Below are 22,449 nucleotides of genomic sequence, written 5' to 3'. Positions count from 1 at the left end.
CTACTCTCTCTAATGCAGAGTAGGGACTCCAAACCTCAACCTCAGTGGAGGACTGACTGCCAAACTACATGCATACTGTATGTAGAGGACAGCAAGAGCATCTGTCTGGTTACAGAATTTGTTCCCCATTGTCACAGTATGAGAAACAGTGAGTACTTGACCAATACCACTTTACCCCCCCCCCCCTCTCTTTTTTTCTTTCTTTCTCTCTCTCTCTTTCACACACACACACACACACACACACATTTTCCCACTTGGTTCAATAGTTTTTCCAGCTCTTACGTTCTATACTATATTTAATAGCTACTTCTATGTGCTGCACTTTATGTTCTCCTTCATGCTTTGGTAATATGAACACACAAACTAATGTGACTCAGAATTGGACGAAGGACAAAAACCTCCTCTTCCACATCCCTGCTAGCACAGCACACACACACCAGACATCTCTCACACACCTTCAGCCCCCTGCATCTAACCGCCCAGTCTCCTACAGTATGTGCGCACACACACACACACACACACACACACACACACACACACACACACACACACACACACACACACACAAACACACACACACCAGATATCTCTCACACACCTTCAGCCCCCTGCATCTAACCGCCCAGTCTCCTACAGTATGTGCGCACACACACACACACACACACACACACACACACACACACACACACACACACACACACACACACACACACACACACAAACACACACACACCAGATATCTCTCACACACCTTCAGCCCCCTGCATCTAACCGCACCTCTGATCTCTCTCCCGCCATCCGGTCTCTCCAGGCTGCTCGTCCCCCAGGTGCCCAGAGCCAACGTCCCGGCCCGCCCGCCCGCCCGCCCGTCTTCCTTCCCACGCAGTGCGGTGGCGGCACAAAGGCCCCAGTGTTGGCGCTCTGGCAGCGTGGCTTTGCGGTGTGAAACAGCCTGTAAAACGCGCCGCTCGGGCACGGGTCACAGCCAGCCCCATGTGCTCAGGGTCAGTCAGGCCTCACAGCTCACCACGGGGCGTGTGTGGGGGGCAGTGGGTGTGTTTATCTGTGCTTGTGTGTGTGTGTGTGTGTGTGTGTGTGTGTGTGTGTGTGTGTGTGTTTCTCTGTGTGTGTGTGTGTGCGTGTGTGTGTGTGCGTGTGTGTGTGTGTTTCTGTGTCTGTGTCTGTGTCTGTGTGTGTGTGTGTGTGTGTGTGTGTGTGTGTGTGTGTGTGTGTGTGTGTGTGTGTGTGCGTGCGTGCGTGTGTGTGTGTGTGTTTCTGTGTGTGTGTCTGTGTCTGTGTGTGTGTGTGTGTGTGTGTGTGTGTGTGTGTGTGTGTGTGTGTGTCTGAAGTGTTCACAATGCATAGTGAACTGTGCCCGTCCGTCCACAGCAAAATACACAGAGAAGGTGTGGTAGATGTTATTTTTTTGTCCTCTCCACATGCGAGGGTGTGTGTTTGTGTGTGTGTGTGTGTGTGTGTGTGTGGGTGTGGGTGTGGGTGTGGAGTGTGGTGGGGTGGCTAAACAGTAGTGAAGGAATTGTACCAGTGAGAAACTCCACCCTCTGAGAGTTCTCCAGCATGATGAGGGAGAGACAACACAGGGGAGTAACCTTTTCACCACCTCCGTTTCTCCTATCATACATTTGGAGCTGTCGTCTCTGTCTATACAACTACTGACTACGGAGTTATTATAAGCTCTCTCTGTGAACAGATTGGTGAAAAATGATTGTTGCATTTGTGATGTGATAATTGCTGTTTCATAAATTCACTATTGCTGTGTTTATTGGGAGTGCTGGGACGACTGTCAAACACATAAGGAGTTCTCAAGAGGGTGATTTTTTTTACCGGACTATTGATCACCTTCGCCCTTGGAGAGATCAGTCAATGTCTGACCAATGATGAATATCCAGCTGGACCCCCTGCACATCTTACTGCCTGATTTTGGTTTTGTTAGTGAGAAATTGGACTTGAAAGGCTGGTGAACTTCATTATGTAAACCAAGGGTGGGGGAGGGCTCACTTACCTCAGTGTGCTGTTTGAGTGGCAACAGCGAGGGCCTATCAGGAGATTGATGAGGGGGTGATGGCCAAACAGAGTGAAGAATGGAAAGACCACTGAGTGTAGAGCAGAGTAAACATCTTATGAGCTGTGATAGATTAGAGGTAAAGTTAATCACGTATAATTCAGCACTGTCGCCATTTAAAAGGTCTACGTTCAAAGACTATTGAAGATGCAAAACATAACATACATTACAAAAAAAGCAGTAGAACCAATGTAAAATATGAAGATTAGATTATGATGTTACATGCCATCTGAAATTTAATTTACTTCAGTTAAAAGGGTCCTTCATTCAAATGGTCCCTGGCCACTACATCAGTCTACACAATGGCAGTGCTGAATCCAGAATCAAGACCTGATGTTTTGACTTTATATTAAAACCCATATTGATCAACTGTAATCTTATCTGAGGGTCTTCTGATATTTTTCTTTTTCTTTAAGATTCATCTTTTAAAAGTCCAGATATTTTCTCAAATGTCTCTCAAAGAGCAATTTTTGAGCACACTCTGATCGTGTGATGTTTTGTGTGTTCCACACTGATTGTATCTCTTGCGTTGCTGTGTGTTTGTAGAACTCCTCCTGTTTACTTTTCCATGTGTTAGTATTTGTGTGTTTGCGTACGTCGGCGCATGCCTTCATGTCTGTGTGTGGGTGTACTGTGGTGCCCTAAGTGGACTTGTGAAGAGTACATGGAGGATGCTCGGCTCCTCCGGTGTACATTACCCATCTGTGGGGCGCTGGTGAGGGGGGGGGGGGGAGTCAGGGGGAGGGGGGGGCTGGGGGGGAGAGTGTAACATCTGGTTTACATAAGACCTCAAACAGGCTAAGAGCTGAAGAGAGGGTATTAGAGGTAATTTACTTATTTAGAGGGAAAAAAAGCTTCAATCACAGAAGCTGTGATTGTAAATGGATACAGGGCTTATCATGGTCTCTATCGGGGTTCCTTAGGGGGGAGATGGGGGCGACAGAGCGGCACTGGGGTACTGTATGCAGGACTTGGCCCCCCCTACCTCACCCCCATAGCCAATATTGTGTGTCAGTGTTGTTGTTTTGACAGAAATTGCATTAGGGGGAACCTATTAACCTTTTTTTCCCTTTTTTGTCAGGGCAATTACGGCACGGTCAACAAAATGAAGTGGCGATTTAAGATGTCAGCTTCGTTTTGTTCCGCAGCGCGGCATGCACAGAACAGTGCAGTCTGCTCCTGTGCTTCTTGGCTCGGGCGCAGACCTCCGTGTCGTCGTTTAGTGGGTTAGCCAGAGCCGCTAACACAGGCAGGGAGGGAGCAGGGCTTTTTTGCTGCTGCTGCTCTGGGTGAGGAGAGGAGAGGAGAGGAGAGGAGAGGAGATGAGAGGCCGGACGAATAGAGCGTTGGGGCTTCTCTTCGCATTCTGATGACACCGGTGTAATAAAACGATGATTATTTTCCCAACTATTTTCAAAGTGCGTCACACGGTGCCTGGTGCGGATGGAAATAAAACAGAGCTGGGAGTGTGTGTGTGTATGTGTGTGTGTGCGCGCATGTGTGTGTGTGTGTGTGTGTGTGTGTGTGTGTGTGTGTGTGAGCATTTATTTATAATATTCGCTTTTTTGTGACTCCATGCCGGTGTAGGCATGTGTGTGTGTGTTGTTGGGAATGTGTGTGTGTGTGTGTGTGTGTGTGTGTGTTAAAATTGTAAGAATTCCAGGCCACCCTTTTAACCTTGCTTTACCTCTGTTACATTTAACTGCTCCCTATTTTTCATTTTTGTAGGAGCTTACAGGTGGTTTGGATTGAGAAAGCGATCTTATCTGTTGTGGTCAGTCAAACTGGTGTACAGAGCCTTCTGTGTGGCTGCTGGAACCACTGCAGGCTCTTTCCACAGAGTGGTTTTAGTGCTAATGTTGGGGCCCTTTAGTTTTGAAAATGATTTTTTTTTTTCATATCTGTAGAAAACTCAAATAGTATTTCATATTGTCTTTATCAGTATATTAACAGCTATTTCGAAATGCTGGCAAATGAGAATTGCATTTTGGTTGTGTAAATCTCCAGTTTTATGGCCAAGTACAGAATTTTGAAAAGACTCTTTGGTAAAAAAAATAAACACAATTTGTCTGTATATGCACATAGGAAAGTAGAATGTTACTGGACTGACAGACTGTAAAACAACATAACGAAAAATGTGACACTTTTTTTTTCTTAGTTTACGGTTGTTTAGAAAACCCACTCCAGAAAACTGTTTTCTATAATATGACCAAGGAATATATTTTATAAATGTATACATGTAATTGTATTATCATAAATGTATTTATGTGTTCTATAATAAGTATGTATAGTTTAAACTATTTTTACTAAGTCATAAACATCAATAGTCTACTTGGTGTGCTGAGGATAAGATGATGGAGAATTTGGAGATGTTACTGCTTCAGAAATAAATGTAAATATGTATCATCATAATACATGATAAACCCTCATGTGTATTACACCTATGACAAAACATTAGTTTAAAATCCACATCAACAAAATAACTATTTTCACACTGTTATACTGTAGCAGTGTATTTGAAGTTATATTATAGCTAATTATAGCTTAAAAGTGTTACAATGATTATTATGTTCAAAGACACTAAATTCACATTTTACTCACCATAAATTATCTGAATTATAAGAGTAGTAATAATAAGTGTATTAGAGCAACATTACAGAGTTTTGGTTTTAAACTAGTGAGCTAGGCTGCCTAAGCATGTAAACCCTGGAGAGACTGATACAAGCTTGATTGCATGCTCACTGGTGTCTTGTAGTGATTGTGGCATCATGTTGTGAAAGCTTTTCTTACATTTTCAGGTTTCCAGCATGCCCCGCAGAACTACATAGTGCATAGCCTGAACAGCTAGCAGGAACAACAGGTATGCTTGCTCTGTCCTATGACTTGCACATGATTAGAATTAAATTTATTATACCAAAAGTATACCAAAAACCTATATTAAAATCAGATCAAAAGGGGCAAATTCTTGTATGGTGATGTTTCAGGGTTTACATATTGATTCCCTGACTGTATTAATGTCTTCGGGTCAAGCTTGGGGATCTTTCATATTCGTTTTGTTACGTTTCACACTTTTAGTATCATTTATTTCAATCACTTTTATCCATTTCTTTTTTTGCTAATGATTTAGATATCTCGATCAGCATCTTTTCATCAAGTCTATAGACTCGGGTGCTTGATGAAAAAAAAACATGAACATGGATTCTGTAATTTTATAATTACAATTAATATGAATGCTTACCTAAAACTGTTTTGGTGGTCAGGACTGTGTGCCTGAAGTGTCACTCTACTTGTATCTATATAAGCATGTGGATATTAAACTGAGCTATACATGAACTCAGTGTAAAGATCAGCCACACAACATACAGTACATGGATGACGAAGCTATTGGAGAAGTCAGCTTGAACTGCTGCCAGTTGTTGTGATGCTACTCCCTACTCTAGTGCCCCCTGGTGGAGATGTGTGAAAAGAGCAGCCCCCTCCTCCTCCTCCCTCTTCCCCATCCCCACTTCGCTTCTCCACACAAGCAAGACAAGCCTCCAGACAAGCCTCTCCCACACACCCGTATCATTCCTCTGAATCGCCAAAGATGAGGTAAGAATGGCCTTTTTACACCCACGCACCCCCCCCCCCCCCAACACACACACACACACACACACCCCAACCAAACACACACACACTCCTCCGGCCTCCTGAGTCACTGAGTTCTGCATGTGTGACGGAACACGGACATGAGCAAAATTAGCCTACAGCACAACATCCCACGTCACCGGCCGCCCACTGACTGCCCTCACTTGCTGAAGTGACCCCTGATCATTACAAGTCTGACCCCCCCCCCCACCCCCAACCTCCCCTTTTCCCAGGATGTGCACAGGTGGTATGACGGAGGCCCCTCTGACGGGCTCTCTGGAACTGTTGCGTTGCCACACGTGCGTGTGTAAACAATGCTGACCAGTGGCGTGGCTGCCCCTTGTCAGTCGCTGTCAGTAAAGACTAGAGTGCTGGTTTATTGAGTGTTTACATGTGTGTCCATATATGTCCTCGTCCCATAGTTAAAGTGGCCTTGTAAACTACTCTTGGGAGCCTTTGACTCAGAGCAGGAGGTTGGCATAGCACACAGATAGCAGCCGTTATAAATCTGCCGCGATGAAGCGAGATGCTCAGAAAACACTCAGACGACAACAACTATGAGCTCACCGACTTGGCGCTGCTCGTGACCTCAGACCTCGGCATCGTACGTCACATGAGTCTGCGGTGACTCTGCCAGATAACAGCATCAGCGTCATGCCGTGAGCCAAAGGGCTCTTCTTCGCTTCTTCTCCCTCGCCGCCTCTGCTTTGCCACACAGACTCACTCTGATGCAAGCCTTATCACCGGCTGCCATCGCAGCTCATGTGAGTTTTATAGGCGGTATATAAGACACAGGGGTTTAAAGTGGGAGCTCTGGCTTGGCTCTCAGCTCCCTGGGGGTCGGTCAGTGTCACTGGGCTGGGGGGTCGACGGTGCTGGTGGTGGTCCGTCTCCCCCCCCACCCCCCTACCCCCCGGCAGTTAACCCTGGGTGATGTATGGCCCACCTCACCTCCATGGCCCCAGATAAACAGCGTCGTCTGTCTGGGCCCCGTAGTTGCTGGTGCTGGTTGAGGAACTCTGAGCGGTGCAGCAGAGAGGGGGAGGGGGGTTGAGGGCTGGTGGATTGAGGTGGTCTTTATTTTGCTTCACCTCTTGATTGATGGAGTAGATTGGGTAGGTAATGAGAAGGTCAGTCTAACGTCGCCTGTCTGCGCTAGGCTTAGGTTAGGTTGCCCCCTACTACAGATACGTGTGTGTGTGTGTGTGTGTGTGTGTGTGTGTGTGTGTGTGTGTGTGTGTGTGTGTGTGTGTGTGTGTGTGTGTTTGTTACTGTGTGTTTTGTTTGTATGTACAGTTAAGAACAAAATTATTCCAACCCCTGGCAAATATTGATTTAATTTTTTCTTGACCAATATGTTTGTTCTGATTGAAAATGACACTGCCACATGGCTAAAGCTTGTAAGACAATGTGGTAGAAACATGTTTTCATCTTTCCCAGCCAGAGTCCAGATCTCAATCCATTAGAAAAGTGAGCACAAGGCCAGAGTGATGCCAAATAATCGTTCCTGCCTCAAATGCTGTTAAAAATGTGCGGTCTAGAATCAAGAGAAATGGAGAGCAAGGTATTATAAGAACCATTTTGAGAGCTATGAATGCAAATAAAAATGTTTCCACTGATTATTTACAAAGGGTATGAATCATTTTGGACATGCCATTTTTCATAAAAATGTAAAAATAAAGATGAAAACATTTCTTTTTTTGATTCAATGTTTCTACCACATTGTCTTACAAACTTTAGCCATGAGGCAGTGTCAATATCATTCAGAGATAATCAATAATTATACCATGGTCTAGGTTGAAAAGGGTGTCGTTTAAAAAGTGATATACTACACCTATAAAAAGACGTTCCGTTCGAATTGCCTGATGACAGTTCTAAATCACTGTGCTGGCTCAAAAGCTAGTTGGTAACCAAGGCAGCATTATCAACAATCAACATTCCACAGCGTTGCGATAAACGGCTGAAAAAACTAACGATTTTAGCTCTAAAACTCCTTTAGTATTAATAATTGATTTCATATTTATTTATTTTGTAAGTGACCATGGTATAAACGGGATAATGCCCTTCGATGCGTGTCCATTATCAGAAATAAATGGACTTCGTGGAAGCAACCGTCCTCCGCTTCGCGTCGGACAGTTCACGCTTCCGCGTCGTCCATTTATTTCTGATAATGGACACCTCGTCGGGCATTATCCCTTACATAATCAACATTAAATCAATATTTGTCAGGGGTATGAATAATTTTGTTCTTAACTGTATGTATGTGAGTTAGTGTATGTATGTATGTATGTATGTACAGTATGTATGTATGTATGTATGTATGTATGTATGAGTATGTATGTACTGTATGTGTGAGTGCCTGTTCCTATTTTTTATGTGTATGTGGGTGTGGGTGTATTTTTCGTATTTGTGTGTGTTTGTTTCTGTGTGTGTGTGTGTGTGTGTGTGTGTGTGTGTGTGTGTGTGTGTGTGTGTGTGTGTGTGTTTGTGTGTGTGTGAATTAGTGTGTGTGCCTATTTCTGCTTTTTGTGTTTGTATGTGTGTGTCTGTGTGTGAATTTTTTGTATGTTTGTGTGTGTGTATATTTGTGTGTGTGTGTGTGTGTGTATTTGTGTGTGTGTGTGTGTGTGTGTGTGTGTCCTCCACCCACCTTCCATTAATTACCCATTGTGAAATCTTGTCCAGCCTGTTGTTACTTAATCGCAGCATTGTTCCGAAGTGATCCTTCTGCAGGGCCTCATCCGGTGTCATAGCTTCATACTTCTCACAGGGCATCATTTCCGTGGGGTGGGATTGCACAAAGATGTCCTATGACAAATAAACTTGTGGAAGATTTTAGAGACGATCTTAATGAGGTGGGTTAGAATGGTTGATGAAGGATGGGAAGCATAGGGGTTTATAGGAGTAGTTTTCAGTTACTGTAGTACTGCAGTACAGTAAGGCTGTAATGTGTTAGTTAGCAACCTCCAGCTGTGATAATAATGACTCTACGGTGAGTCACCTCCAAACTCTAAATCACAGGACATAATAGGATCAGGGTCAACACATCGAATGAATTTCAAGGTTCATTTGCACATCTATTCCACAGATATATCTTTGAAAGAGAGAGAGATCAGAGAGAGAGCATTCTGGGGCTGGAGGTCTTGGAGCGAGCACGCTCCGCGTTGTTCAAGCGACTGGAAGAAGAGCCAGCTGTGCGAGTGGATGCGTGGGAGTCCTCCCCTCTGCCCTCGCCAAATGTCAGAGTGACTTTACTGGGGCTCAGGCACACCAACCTCCCACCATCTACTCCTTCTTGTCATCCTCCTCCTCTTCTGTCTATCTCTTTCTCTGGCTCCTTCTCTCTCTCTCTCTCTCTCTCTCTCTCTCTCTCTCCTTCTCTCTCTCTCTCTCTCTCTCTCTCTCTTTCTCTCTCTCTCTCTCATGTCCAAGGAACTAACATCCCCATTGCTCAAACCACCAGAATACTTGTGTGGCCCTTTTTTGTTAGTTTCATGATGTTTCCCCTTTTCCAGTTAAAACCGCTCATGTGTCATCGTCACAGAAATAGAGCACTGTTTATTTCACCAGAGCCCCGCGAAAAACTGTTTGTTTTGAAAGATGTTCACTTTGCAACTGCTCTCTTGAAAAGCCCTGCCTTTTACATCTCTGTGACCGCACAACATCAGGTACTGCGTTTCAACGCTCACGTCGGCGCTACCGCACGTTTCGCATCGCAGACGATTCCACCACTTTTAATATCGATGAGGTGGGGTTGTTTTTCCAGCTTACGTTATTTAGGCTGTGCTCAGTGCCGGTGTGTATCAGCTGCGCCCGTGGTGATGCTGGTGGTGGTCAGGACCAAAGGCTGCGGGGCCTGGATGTCCAGTAAAGCCTGGTATGGGCCGCAGTGGCGCAGCTGGGAGACTCTGTGAATTCTGCTGGAAGAGGTCTGACCGACCTTACACAGGCTTTGGTGTGAGGGTAACAGAGCTGGTGATGTCCAAAAACACGTTCTCTTGTCTAATGGCCTAGAGGGAGGTCATGTCCTAAGATTGTTTGATGGCTTTCATAAATGGCTTTGTTTGACAAGAGAGGTTGAGATGTGTGATAGCCTTAACTGTTGTTGAAATTGTTTTTGTTGTGAAGTGCAGTGCAGTCAAATGTATTCTAATTTCTTTTTTTTTTTTTCTTTTTTTTGCTGATTCTTCTAATTTCTTTTTTTTTTTTGCTACTTCAAATCCTGGAAAACAATATATGTCTGTACATTTGCATGAATTAATTTCTCTCAGTATCATAATGCAGTTGTTTCATGGAAAGTTCACCAGTATATTGAATTGTATATGTTCCTGCCAGCTCTCTTGTACAATGGCGTCTGTATCGTGTACTGTTGCCCGTGCTTATTCTATTGGGAAGGATTCCCCCTGCTGGAGAAACACAATACCACTGTGTGTCACCATCCACAATACAATAACTGTGACAGTTACACAAGTCATCACCTCTTGTCGTAAGTCCAATATTCATGGATAGCATAAACCACATGGTAGAATTTGATTTACATTAAATGAATAGCCTCTCTGAAAATCTTTAAATGCATAATAAAAATATCAGCACTTGGATTCAGCCAAAAATACACACTCTACAGAGACTTTCAAATATCCATGAATAATATCCTTGTGCACGTCTATATATGGATGCCCCCTTCAGCATTGTGCTTGGGCACATCCCCCTGGCCTTCCAGACTAGAGTGGTTCACTTGTAAATAGCATGAGTGTGACAGGGCAGCGACAGCACTATCTTTCTCTCCCTCTCTCTCTCTCTCCCTCTCCCTCTCCCTCTCTCTTGCGCTGAGTGCGCCCAATAAATCATCGCTGACCCCGGGCCAATTCCACTGCCCACTGGGGTTAAGCTAACATGGAGGCGGTGGAGAAGGGCCAGCATAAACTGCGCTTTGTCTCCACGTCCTGACGGATGCCAAAGCCAGTGGCAGCGAGCGCAGCGGACACCAGAGAGAGTCTCTTTGTTTGAGTCCCAAAGCGAAGAGGAAGAGCGTATCCATCACCCTCGCCACGACGCTGTCTTCGTCCGTCCTTCACTCACCGTGGGGCCTCGGGCGTATGTGTTTATTTGGCGTATGTGTTTATTTGCATTAGTGAGCGTCTCTGTGTGCGTGTGTCTCTCTGTGTGTGTGTGTGTGTGTGTGTATTTGTGCACAGCTTAACACACATCAGCAGTTCACTTTCACTGGCGAATCGGTGCCGAGTTGAAAACGTGTTAGCTTGTATTTTCATCACAATTAAATACGTCAGCTCTCATATAATCCACGCGCTATTAAAATCAGCGATTTGGGCCCCGATTCAGCATCCCATGATTCTTGCCCCCTCCCCCTCCCTTTCTATCCCCCTCTCTCTCTTTTACTCCCCCTTCTCTCCCTCTCTCCCTCTCTCTCTCTCTCTCTCTCCCTGTGTCTCTTGCCATCCTCCGGGTGGGTCGAGTAGAGTGGCGCTGTGCTCATTGCTGGGCCTTGAGACAGAGCAGCTCCCCTGGCTGCCAGGGCTAAACATAGCACGCGGCAGGCCCCAGCTCAGGCCCAGGCCCTGACCTTCATCTATCTTCCTGAGACAGCATTGTAATCAGAGCGAGTGATGCGTGGCCAGTCTGACTCAGCTGGACAGCGGCCAGCGCTCAGGGCTGTGGATGTGTGTGTGTGTTTGTGTGTGTGTGTGTGTGTGTGTGTGTGTGTGTGTGTGTGTGTGTGTGTGTGTGTGTGTGTGTGTGTGTGTACTCTGTGTACTCATGTGTTTTTACATACAAACATGTACTTGCACACAGCCAGAAATACACACACACACAAACACATACTTTCATAAGCTGTCAAACACAATAGCATGTACACTTGCGCTCTCTCTCTCTCTCTCTCTCTCTCTCTCTCTCTCTCTCTCTCTCTCTCTCTCTCTCTCTCTCTCTCTCTCTCTCTCCCACTCACACAAACATATACAGTAAACAAATTAACACAAATATAAGCAAAGAATCAACACACACCTAAAACACACACTCACAGTCACAAACACACACACACACGCATATCCTTACATGCTCACCTCACCTCAACTCACCTCTCACACACTAGATAGCACTATCATTATTATGTGTGATTTGCCATGTTCCCATCTCATTCAGCACTCGAAATAGATTAGATATTGCTAACCGTGCTCTACCACCGAGGCGCAATAACCACTGTAGCCTCACACGTGTATCGTGCGGTGAGCTGACCACATGCATGTCAGACAATCTCTAGCGCTGGAATTTTTTATGAGGTGCTCGTTCCATGTAAGCACCCTGCCTGGAATCAGTACTGAGATAAAGCCTCGAAACAATCTTGGGAGTTTACACTGCAAATGCCATTTGCGAAAGCTAGCTCGCTCGGGAATCCGGCCTGGATTAATGGCACTCGCTCCTGCTGGCCTCTCTATGACACAAGGAGTGTCCAGTCCTGTCCCGTCCCGTCCAGCCTGCCTCCTTCCCTTCGTACACAGCGCCCTGCCGCACAGCAGCAGCAGTGGAGGGTCAGATTGAAATCGATTGTTTGAGAATAAGGTCACATGTTGTCTTAATCACACATCTGCATCACATCCCGTGCATTTCCTATGAGCGTCAAACATGGGGCCAGAAAAAAAGGAGGCCATTTCAAAGCAATTTCCTGTGAGAGAGTGGTTTGGAGGGGGGAGGGATGACGTTGATGCCAACGTGTGATATGTGGTCACATGGGGGCTTATACATCATCATGTATGAATTTATGGTTCTGCACCATTTCTCGCTCGGTAATTGGAATGGAATGAGTGCAGATAGTCATTAGATTGTTTACACTGTGATGGTTTGGGATGGTGCTTGATTTTTTCATTTCTAGTTTTGTTTGTTTTGAATTATGGTTGTAATTCCTCCGTGATTCGGGTGTGTATTCCCCCTTTTGTGATTGGCCACACACTTGTTTCCTGGGCTCACCCACTCCAACGCAGGCTCAGAAAGCCAGTGTGTGTACACGTCAGTGAAAGCGTTGGTGAAAGCTCACTTTGCGTGTTACAAAGCTGAGCATAAATGGCTCTGGTTTTGTTAAATGCTTCTATTAATACGAGCGAGCATCCGTCCATCAATCTTTTGCGTGAGGCCTGGTATGTGCGACATCCTCACGTGTTGGGAAAAAAAACCCTCTAGGGTGGACTCTGAGAGCCGATCCTTCTTCCCAGTCCCGAAAAAAAAAAAAAAGAAAGAAAAAGAATCTTGCGGTATAAGAGCAGGAAGTCTCCCCCTTACCCCCCATTTTCTCCCTGTCTGCTCCATCCATCATGAGGGCAGCCAGGACCCTCCTCCCAGCGCCCCCCACCAACGCCCCCTCCGGCCTGGCCCCGTCCCCCTCACCTTTCCCATGTGAATCACCGCTGTGGAGGAGGGTTAAGTGTAGCTGGCGGGGAGCTCTAATTTGGTCACTCTCCTCAGGCCGGGCTCGGCTCAGCTCGGGGTGGACGGGTGGGGGGGGGGGGGGGGAGGGGAGGAAGCGGTTCCTGCCTCTGGCTGCACGCAAGCCGCCTTAAATGTTTTTTTCCTGTTGGCCCGCTCGCCTTTGCGGACTCCCTATATCACCCTGTCAAAAGGCTTCCAGGCCCTCGCCCAATGACAGTCCATCCGTCTGGTTGTGTGGCGGCTGGGCCAGTGGGAGAGCTAGTCCTAGGCCTCTTGGATATTTATGCCGGCAGAGGGGTGTGTGTGTGTGTGTGTGTGTGTGTGTGTGTGTGTGTGTGTGTGTGTGTGTGTGTGTGTGTGTGTGTGTGTGTGTGTGTGTGTGTGCGCGCATGTGTATTTGTTTGTGTAAGAGTGTACTGTGCTTGTTTGTTGGCTTAAGTGTAAATTGTATCCATAATTCAATGTAGTTGTGTGAATATGCACACAGTTTGTGTGTGTGTGTGTGTGTGTGTGTGTGTGTGTGTGTGTGTGTGTGTGTGTGTGTGTGTGTGTGTGTGTGTGTGCACTTTTGTGTATGTGTGTTCCTTCTCACTGGCAATCCATGTCTGTGTGATAAATCAAAATAGAGAATTCAGTGGTGCAAAACAAATACATTCTGGGGGCTGTTCTAGAACAACTCAGCATGTTACTGTTTTAATAGTTCAAAGAGTAGAATAATATGGGACTTGAGGGATTTTCTGTGTCAACACTGTGGAAGAACTTGCTTTTTTTCCTTCTTCTCTCCTTCCACACGCGCTGCTGAAAATCCATTGCATCTTTGGGCAGAGTTGGGAACACACTGCATTTGTAACTGTCAGAGTCCACTCTCCGAGCATGGCCCTAGGGTGGGATAGCAGAACTGCAGCCCACAGAGATGCGGATGAGTGATGGCAGCCACGCTCCCGAGGTCCCCTCGTATAGCAAATTTAATATAAAACACTGGAACGTAGCACACAGCAAGTTCAACACACACGCCAAAAAGGACCACACAGACCACAAAGCAAGGGGACATAAATTGGATGTGAAATTACAGGATGCAGGATTAGAGTTGACAGAGCGTTGCTTTATAAATTTCACCCTTATCAGCTATTTACACAAACAAAAGTGACTCGAGCCGTTCCCCACATCTGAACTGTGCTCAGACGCCGATGCTCGTACCTAGTTAATATTAATCGTCCTCCCATAAATCACATGTTTAGCGGCTTCTCTCCAAACACAGCTGGGTCCTTAGGGCTCGCCGGCCGTGTGCACTTTGCCCAGCGGTGTTCATTCACCTCAGCTATTTGCTGGTTCCAAATCACAGAGACAAATTTACATGGAAACCATGGGAGGTCAAAAGGAGATATTTGTGTGTGCTTTTCTATGATCTGGGTGTAAAGAGTGGCAATTTGTAGTTATTCTGGATTCTGGAATTCTGGATTCTGCATTCCTTATGCAGATCATATGGGCTGGGATACGATGTGTAAGATAATGAAATTCTTTTTTAATTTTATTCATTCATTCATTCATTCATTCGTTCATTCATTCATTCATTCATTCATTTTAATACATGTTTTCATTGTAGTTCGTTTCATCATATAAACAAGTTTAACAAGTTTCTGGTAAAACTAATTTTACTCTTTAAATTTGCATTGTTGCATAATTTAGCAAGTTTTCTAGGAAAACTAATTTTGCTGATGCTGAGTGAATTGATTATTCATAATGTGATCAGTTGCAGAAGTCCCTCATTGTCTAGACAAGGCTTGGAAGTTTCTCCTCCCTTCCTGACATTTTGTCTAGTTGCATTATTCTGTGTGCGAGGTCTTCTAGCAGCTCTCTCTCAGACATGCATCCATCTCAGACCAACCTGACCTCCAGACGGGGGCAAAAGGTCGTCTCCAAAGGGGTTGCCTTGGTCAGAGGTCACCCTCCTTACATACTATTGCCCGCCAGGTTGTTGAGACAGGATACTGATAACATCCTGCATGTCTCTCCCCCCTCTCTCTCTCTCTCTCTCTCTCTCTCTCTCTCTCTCTCTCTCTCTATCTCTCTCTCTATCTCTCTCTCTCTCTCTCTCTCTCTATCTCTCTCTCTCTATCTCTCTCTCTCTCTCTCTCTCTCTCTCTCTCTCTCTCTCCCCCCTCATTTTCTGCATCTTCTGCCAAGCCAAGAGTGCATCAGACGGTATTTATAGATAGATGAAACCAAAGGGAATGTTCAAGAGATATTTGGAGACCCTCTAAGTAGTGTGTGTGTGTGTGTGTGTGTGTGTGTGTGTGTGTGTGTGTGTGTGTATATGAGTGTATGTGAGTTTATTTGTGTATGGACTGAGCTCTATGTGTGGCCTCTTATAGGAGATTTACTGATTGGGGAAAAAGAGGGGTGAGAATGCTGGGCCCGCTGGAGCCAGCAGAAGACTTAAGCCAGACATACCCAGAGATTAGAGCCGCAGATAGCACAGCTGCCGTGTCTGTTCTCTTAGTGCACACACACACACACACACACACACACACACACACACACACACACACACACACACACGCAAACAATGTCTCAACACACATCAAGTTAATCTCCACGTGAACAGGCAAACAAACATTCACTTAATATACACATACATGTGTGCCAACATGCTTAGTTGTCACTAACGCTACATACAGAGAGTAAAACATGTATGAAGGCAGTAACACAAACATGCAAATAGACAGTGCTAATTCTAACATGATGTACACAATATTATTAAACCTGGAAAAACACACAGATTAAAGCATAAGTGTTATTCTTTGTTATGTTTTCATGTCATTCCTCCAAGTCCACGTGTGACATTTATGGTCGGTCTTTTGCATCATTTGGACTTTGTGAAGGGAAAAAACAAGACCACAGGACCAAGGACATAACTCACAAAGATGCTGTCTGTGCTCTGTGTTCTGTGGCCTCTGTTGACACCTGACTTGGCCTGAGATGGAGACATCCTGCCCCCGAGCCTTTTCCTTACACACACAGCTTTACTTGCACACCTCTCACCTTGAGGTTTCTGAGCTTGTGTTGTTCTGTGGCCGGGAACAGGAGTGGAAGCTACCCAGCATCTGAACCCACAGCTCCTGTGCCCCTCAGGCTCTCAGGCCGAACCTCCCCTCTCTCTCTCTCTCTCCGTCTCTCTCCCTCTCTCTGTCTCTCTCTCTCTTTCTCTCTCTGTCTCTCTCTCTCTCTCTCTCTCTCTCTCCTCTCTCTCTCTCTCTCTCTCTCCCCTCTGTCTCTCTCTCTCTCTCTCCCTCTCTCTCTCTCTCTCTCTCTCTCTCTCTCTCTTTCTCTCTCTGTCTCTCTCTTTCTCTCTCTCTCTCTCTCTCCCTCTCTCTCTTTATCTATCTATATTTCTCTCTCTCTCCTCTCTCTCTCTCTCTTTCTCTCTCCCTCCCTCTCCCCGATGTGCGAGGCAGGAAACCGTAATTCAAGCAACGTAAGGTCCAGAGCCGCGAACCCAGTGAGCTCTGCTGCTCGCCGCAGTTATTTCTGGACGCAGGAAGGAATTAAAAGGAGCGTCTGGCTGGGCGGCGAAGGGGGCTTCACTCGGCCGTGATGGGACGTGACAGTGAGCCCTCACAGGGCACCAGGCCGCAAGTGTGTGTTTCCAGCCTGGGTTATTTGAGGTGTCAGGCGGCCGCGGACACACACGTGTGTGTAATGGAGGCGAGCTGGTAAGATGGTGGTGGAAACCTCACTCCCCAAATTCTCCAGAGGCAAACGCCAGCAGTGAAACCAGCAGCCAGGGCCTTCTAGCCTCCTTAAGACTCATTTACGTTCAACATTAAAAACAGGTGCAAGTGAAGCCTTCTGTCCATACTCAATGCATTCAATTTCGTTTTTCTCTTCAAAAATACAGAAAATGTCCAGATACTCAATGCGTTCAATTTCGTTTTTCTCTTCAAAAATACCAAAACATATCAACAACGTATCCATTTTTATACAAAAAGGTAGAATAAATGAAACTTTAGCAGTCTCCCTGTAGTCACAGGTTAGAACTCAGGGCTATATGATGTGCCAACCCAGGTTACCCATTATGTCCAAAGACAACTATCACATGAAATGAAGCACATCCTCATACAATCATCTTTGATTGAGAAAGACGACTATCACATGAATTGAAGCACATCCTCATACAATAATCTGTGATTGAGAAAGACAGTCAGTCAAAGACACTTGGAGAATGAAAATGGAGAAATAAATGCAGTAGTCTAGGTGAAAGGTCTCACACATATTCTACACATACACACACACACACAAACACAAATTAGACTGTGGATCTGCAGGAGCAGTCACTCGGGGCGTCGGTTCAGCAGAGGGGCTGTGGAGCCTGTGTCCTGCTGAGAGATCGCAGGCATCCCTGTGTTTACTGTCCGCTGTCCCTTTCCGTGTGCACCCTCTCCTCCTCTCAGCCCCGCTGCCTGATGGGGTCACTAGCTCACATAAATAACGGCGGGTGTGAAGGAGACGGCCACTGATGGATTTATGCTTGCCGTGTGTTTAGCTCTCAAACTGCACTTCAGGAGGGTCTTCTCTCTCTCTCTCTCTCTCTCTCTCTCTCTCTCTCCCTCCTTGTCTCACGGTTTTCCTTCTGTCTTCTCTATCCATCTTCCCTTTCTCTCCCCCTCTCCCTCTCTCTTCCTCCATCTCCTTCTCTCCATCACACCCACCCACACACACACATACACACACACACGAGAGGTTGTTGGGAGGCTTGGGGTCCCATATGAGTGATGTGATGTGTTGTGGTGAGGTGAATGTCAGGGTATTACACATGTTTACGTTACAGAGTGCTGCCGTCAGGACGGGCTTGAAAGGACCCCACCAGCTTGTTTGTTCCTGTTTGCAATGAGGCGCAGGCGTAGGTGGACTTGGCCCCTCTCCCCCCATCTCACCGCGGCTCTCCATCTCGCCTGGTCACGCACAGAGGAGCGGAAATGGTAAACAGCACTGCTCCGTCATCCACAAGCCATCGCTGTACCATCAGCGTGTACGTGCATGTGTGTGTGTGTGTGTGTGTGTGTGTGTACGTGCATGTGTGTGTGTGTGTGTGTGTGTGTGTGTGTACGTGCATGTGTGTGTGTGTGTGTGTGTGTGTGTGTGTGTACGTGCATGTGTGTGCGTGTGTGTGTGTGTGTGCGTGCGTGTGTGTGTGCGTGCGTTTGTGTTTGTGTGAGAGAGTATGTGTAATTGTGTGTGAGAGAGTGTCTGTCATTTAGGCCCCTTTATGACTAGACAGCCACAAACAATTTAAATATGCAGTACATAGAGATGAGGCTATGTCTGGAGAAGACAAACACAGCCACTGTGCGTATTCAGCAAATACTGGAGCATCTAACACGTTCGTACAACATTAATAGAATAAAAAAAAAGGCTCAGAAAAATCAGTAATTTGTTAATCCAATTCATGCCTAACCCATTAAATACTACATATTGCATTATTGCATATTTGCATTCAGTAAGCAAATCTGGTGATTGGGAATGTCTGAATTTCCTTTCTATGAAATTGCTTGCATGCTTTTTCTTGTAAAATATTTATACCTGAAGATGTTCTCTGACTCTATGACACTATGGTGACCTGAAAGTGAACTTTGATGGCTTTAGATGTAACAGAATGCTTAGGGTATTTCTTTCTTTCTTTCTTTTGATACATTTTACAGTTCACATTTTCATGGACAGACATATGTGATATATGGCAGGACATGCTTTAGATGCTCTATAAATATTAAGTTGAAATCATATGTCGTATAGTGCAGAGCAAGATTTCGGTTACATGTACAACCATTTATTTCTGTCACCTGACACATTTTTTTAGCCTTCTGGCATGTTAACAAGTCTGAACAGGTCGCTTTCTACGGGCCTCTAACCCTCTATTGCATGTTGTTGATATGGCAACAATTCATTTATCTTAGTGTTTCTAATTGGCAGTAACACAAAACCTATATTTTACTATTCATATGTGAAAAAGGGGATTTTAGTTTTGGTATAAAAAAATAATTGTTAGGTCACATGATGAGGATATATTGTTAGTACTTCCTATTTCTACAGAAAGGTACCTCTGTGACCACCACTACCTGTCCGCTACCTGTGGATGGTCAAAATTCAGAATTTATGCATAATTTCTTTGAAAAAAAAATTAAAACACTATCTGGACTATGTAAACATGAACAATGTATCATTAAAACAAGTTTATATATAATGAGTTTTGTAAATTGGCAAAATATAATTGTTGCCATATGGCAACAGTATGCAAATACGGACCTTTTTGTGTCCATTCAAATGAATGGTATCATAGGATTACAATAGGATTGCATTGCACTAGAATACTCTGGGAATATATTCAACTTTTGACAATATTTTGAAGTAAAAAAACATTATTTACACTTTTATTTGTAATTTCAGACATTTTGGAGTCTTTTAGGATATTGTCAATGTTTACCAATTTGCAAATTATCTATGGAATGAGGTTCAGACATTATAGTAACGGAGTGGTAAAGATGTATTTTGTGTTATTGTTCACTACACAGTCAACTAGACATGCTGTTTTTACCATTTTTGTTTGGGATTTTGGGAAAGATAAAAGCACATTGTTGGCTCTTCCACCAAAGAACTCTCAGGATTAGCTATAATCCAGCAATGAGGAGAAAAACATTGATATGTGTAGCAGATAGAGGCTGCAGTCACCCATCCTGTCTCTTTAGCTACAGCTTTAACCCTCCAGAGGCCCAAAGTTCAAGGGCAAATGGGGTGACCCTTCTCTCCTCTCACTATAAATGGTGTAAGAAGTGGACTGGCTTGCTGCGGAGCCTGTAGTATGACCCACACCGGAGACCCCTACGTTAGGTTGACCCTTGTGTGTGTGACCCCAAATATGGATGAGGCATGGCTTTTTCCAGGGTAGGGAAAGGCTGTCAGGGGGATATGTGAAGGATACCTATGTCTATGTGTATGGCATGGATTGGCACACTTTCTGAGGGGCAGGGCTCTGTGACTATGTGGTCTCACTACAGTTGAATATGTCCTCTGACTGCAATATGACCCTATGAATTTGGAAAATGAAAGTCATCTAAATGAAATAAAGTCATCTAAATGATATTATTTAATATAAACATTGGTTTTGATCAAAACAATTACTTTATGTCCCTACAGGAAGGCTATTTATTTCCCAAGGCGGACTACACTATGACAATATTACCATGACATTATCACTTTATTGCCCAAAATACAGTTGAATTTGTATTATGTTAGGTTTATAACTAGATGTATTAGAGCATAACTAATGCAAGCTTAATTTAGTTAATTTCTAAAAGATTTGTAATTAAATAAAAATAAGTTTTTAAAGAAAAATTGGATTTGACAGCATTTTCCATGATTGCGCATTGTTGCCATATGGCAACAAATTACCAACTACCCCTTTTAAAAAATGTTTTTTTTTACTTTTTTAAAGAATGTCCTTTATTTGACCCATTTTAAGTAAGAAAAGTACTTTAAAACATTTTTTCAAAGTATAGGTGATAATTCATGCAATAGAGTTGAAATCATATGTCGTATATTGCAGAGCGAGATTTCGGTTACATGTACAACAATTTATTTCTGTCACCTGACACATTTTATTAGCCTTCTGGCATGTTAACAAGTCTGAACAGGTCGCTTTCTACGGGCCTTTAATACGTTTTACATCCCTGTCTGCAACACCTCTACATCTCTCCTTGGGATGAACCAGACATGACCTGCCCAGCATCAACACAAACCTGCCCTCCACCACCCTGGGCTGCCCTGCCGGAGGACGAGAGTGGGGGCAGCGGGGGGTGGGTGGTGGTGGCGGGGTGGCTTGGAGAAGCGGATTCACCGTATTAGCTCCAGAGTACATTTATATAGTGTGATTTACATATTCTCCATTAGACGCTGACATCATAGGTCAGGTCCACTGTCTAATGGAGCCGTGCTGGAGCGTGATGGATGGCGGTGAGAAGGGCCGGGGGACGCATTCCTGCGGAGAGAACGGACAGAGGGTGCGCTCTGCCAACTCCTCAATTAGGAGCCTTGAGTAATTGGGTGGCGGGAGACAAATGAGGGAGCATGGTTAGAGCTCTCTCTCTCTCTTTCTCTCTCTCTTTCTCTCTCTCTCTCTCTCTCTCTCTCTCTCTCTCTCTCTCTCTCTCTCTCTCTCTCTCTGTCTGTCTCGGAGGAGAGTAGTGGCAAATGGCCCGGTGTGTGTGTGTGTGTGTGTGAGCGTGTGATCGTGCTTCACCGTATCGTGGTGTCCCGAGTAAGCGGGCCAGAGGGAAGCCTACTTTAAACAGTGTGCATAAACAAGCCCACAGTAGAGTAGAGGACATGGAGCAATCAGTGGTGGCTGCCGCGCCGGTGCAGTTCTCTCCTTGTCTTTTTTTTTCTTTTTTCCCCTCTCATACAGTGCTAGTTGCGTGGGTGCATGCACAAATACAACTGAGTGCGAGAGTGTGTTTATTTCAGTGTTGATAGAGACCCATCAATAGTTCCAGCGCAAGAAAAAAAGTTTGTTATAACAGTGTTATATCACCGTCTGTTCGAATGGACCAAAGAGTTTGTCCTGTGAAACCAGATGAGTAATAGTAGCAGATTATGCCCTCTAGAACATCTACATCTCTAGAACATCTACATCCACAGAACATCTACATGTACCTCTCTAGAACATCTCTAGAACATCTACATCTCTTTTATTCTCGTCTCGTCGAGTTGGTTTGAAGTTGTAAAGCTTCATTAAGGAGTGTAGGCTACGTCTAACCAAAACATTCCAAAAGCACACTGCCTTTAAAAAGCCTTTAAGTTAAGTGGGCTTACGCGTTGTCACAAAATGTTTTCATCAGAGCATTTTATATTCTATTCATCTCTTTCTTCCACCTTTTCCCTCAGTTAGGATAAACAGAGGTGTCAAAAGTACTCACATTCATTACTCAGGTAGAAGTATAGATGCTAGGGTTTAAAAAGACTTCTGTAGAAGTTGAAGTATCAACTCAAGCTTTTTATTCAAGTAAAAGTGTAAAAGTACTGGTTTCAAAACTACTTTAAGTATAAAAGTAAAAGTAATGTAAGTGGGGAAATGCCGTTAAGGACAGCTTATAGTGGTCTTATAGTAGGCCTATAGTGCACTACCCCACCTCCCCAAAACACATTTTAAGGCCATAATAAGACTATAATGTTATATTAAAATGTTAATGTTGAAAATTTTGGGTTGCACTAGGCTACCTGTTTCAGCCGCATATGCCCATTGAAAATGGTAC

General features: G+C 44.7%; 1 long non-coding RNA gene across 1 annotated transcript; it reads right to left on the bottom strand.

Annotated features, from left to right (window-relative positions):
- Positions 1 to 2,006: 2,006 nt before the first annotated feature.
- Positions 2,007 to 20,263, bottom strand: LOC121681927. Its single transcript, XR_006022354.1, has 3 exons — positions 20,179 to 20,263; positions 16,183 to 16,189; positions 2,007 to 2,018 (listed from the first exon to the last, which is right to left on the bottom strand). It is a non-coding gene; the product is annotated as an uncharacterized LOC121681927 (long non-coding RNA).
- Positions 20,264 to 22,449: the final 2,186 nt, after the last annotated feature.

This window comes from Alosa sapidissima, chromosome 14 (assembly GCF_018492685.1).
Source record: "Alosa sapidissima isolate fAloSap1 chromosome 14, fAloSap1.pri, whole genome shotgun sequence".
Lineage (NCBI taxonomy): Eukaryota > Metazoa > Chordata > Actinopteri > Clupeiformes > Clupeidae > Alosa > Alosa sapidissima.
This window is presented reverse-complemented; position numbering and strand designations above follow the sequence as displayed.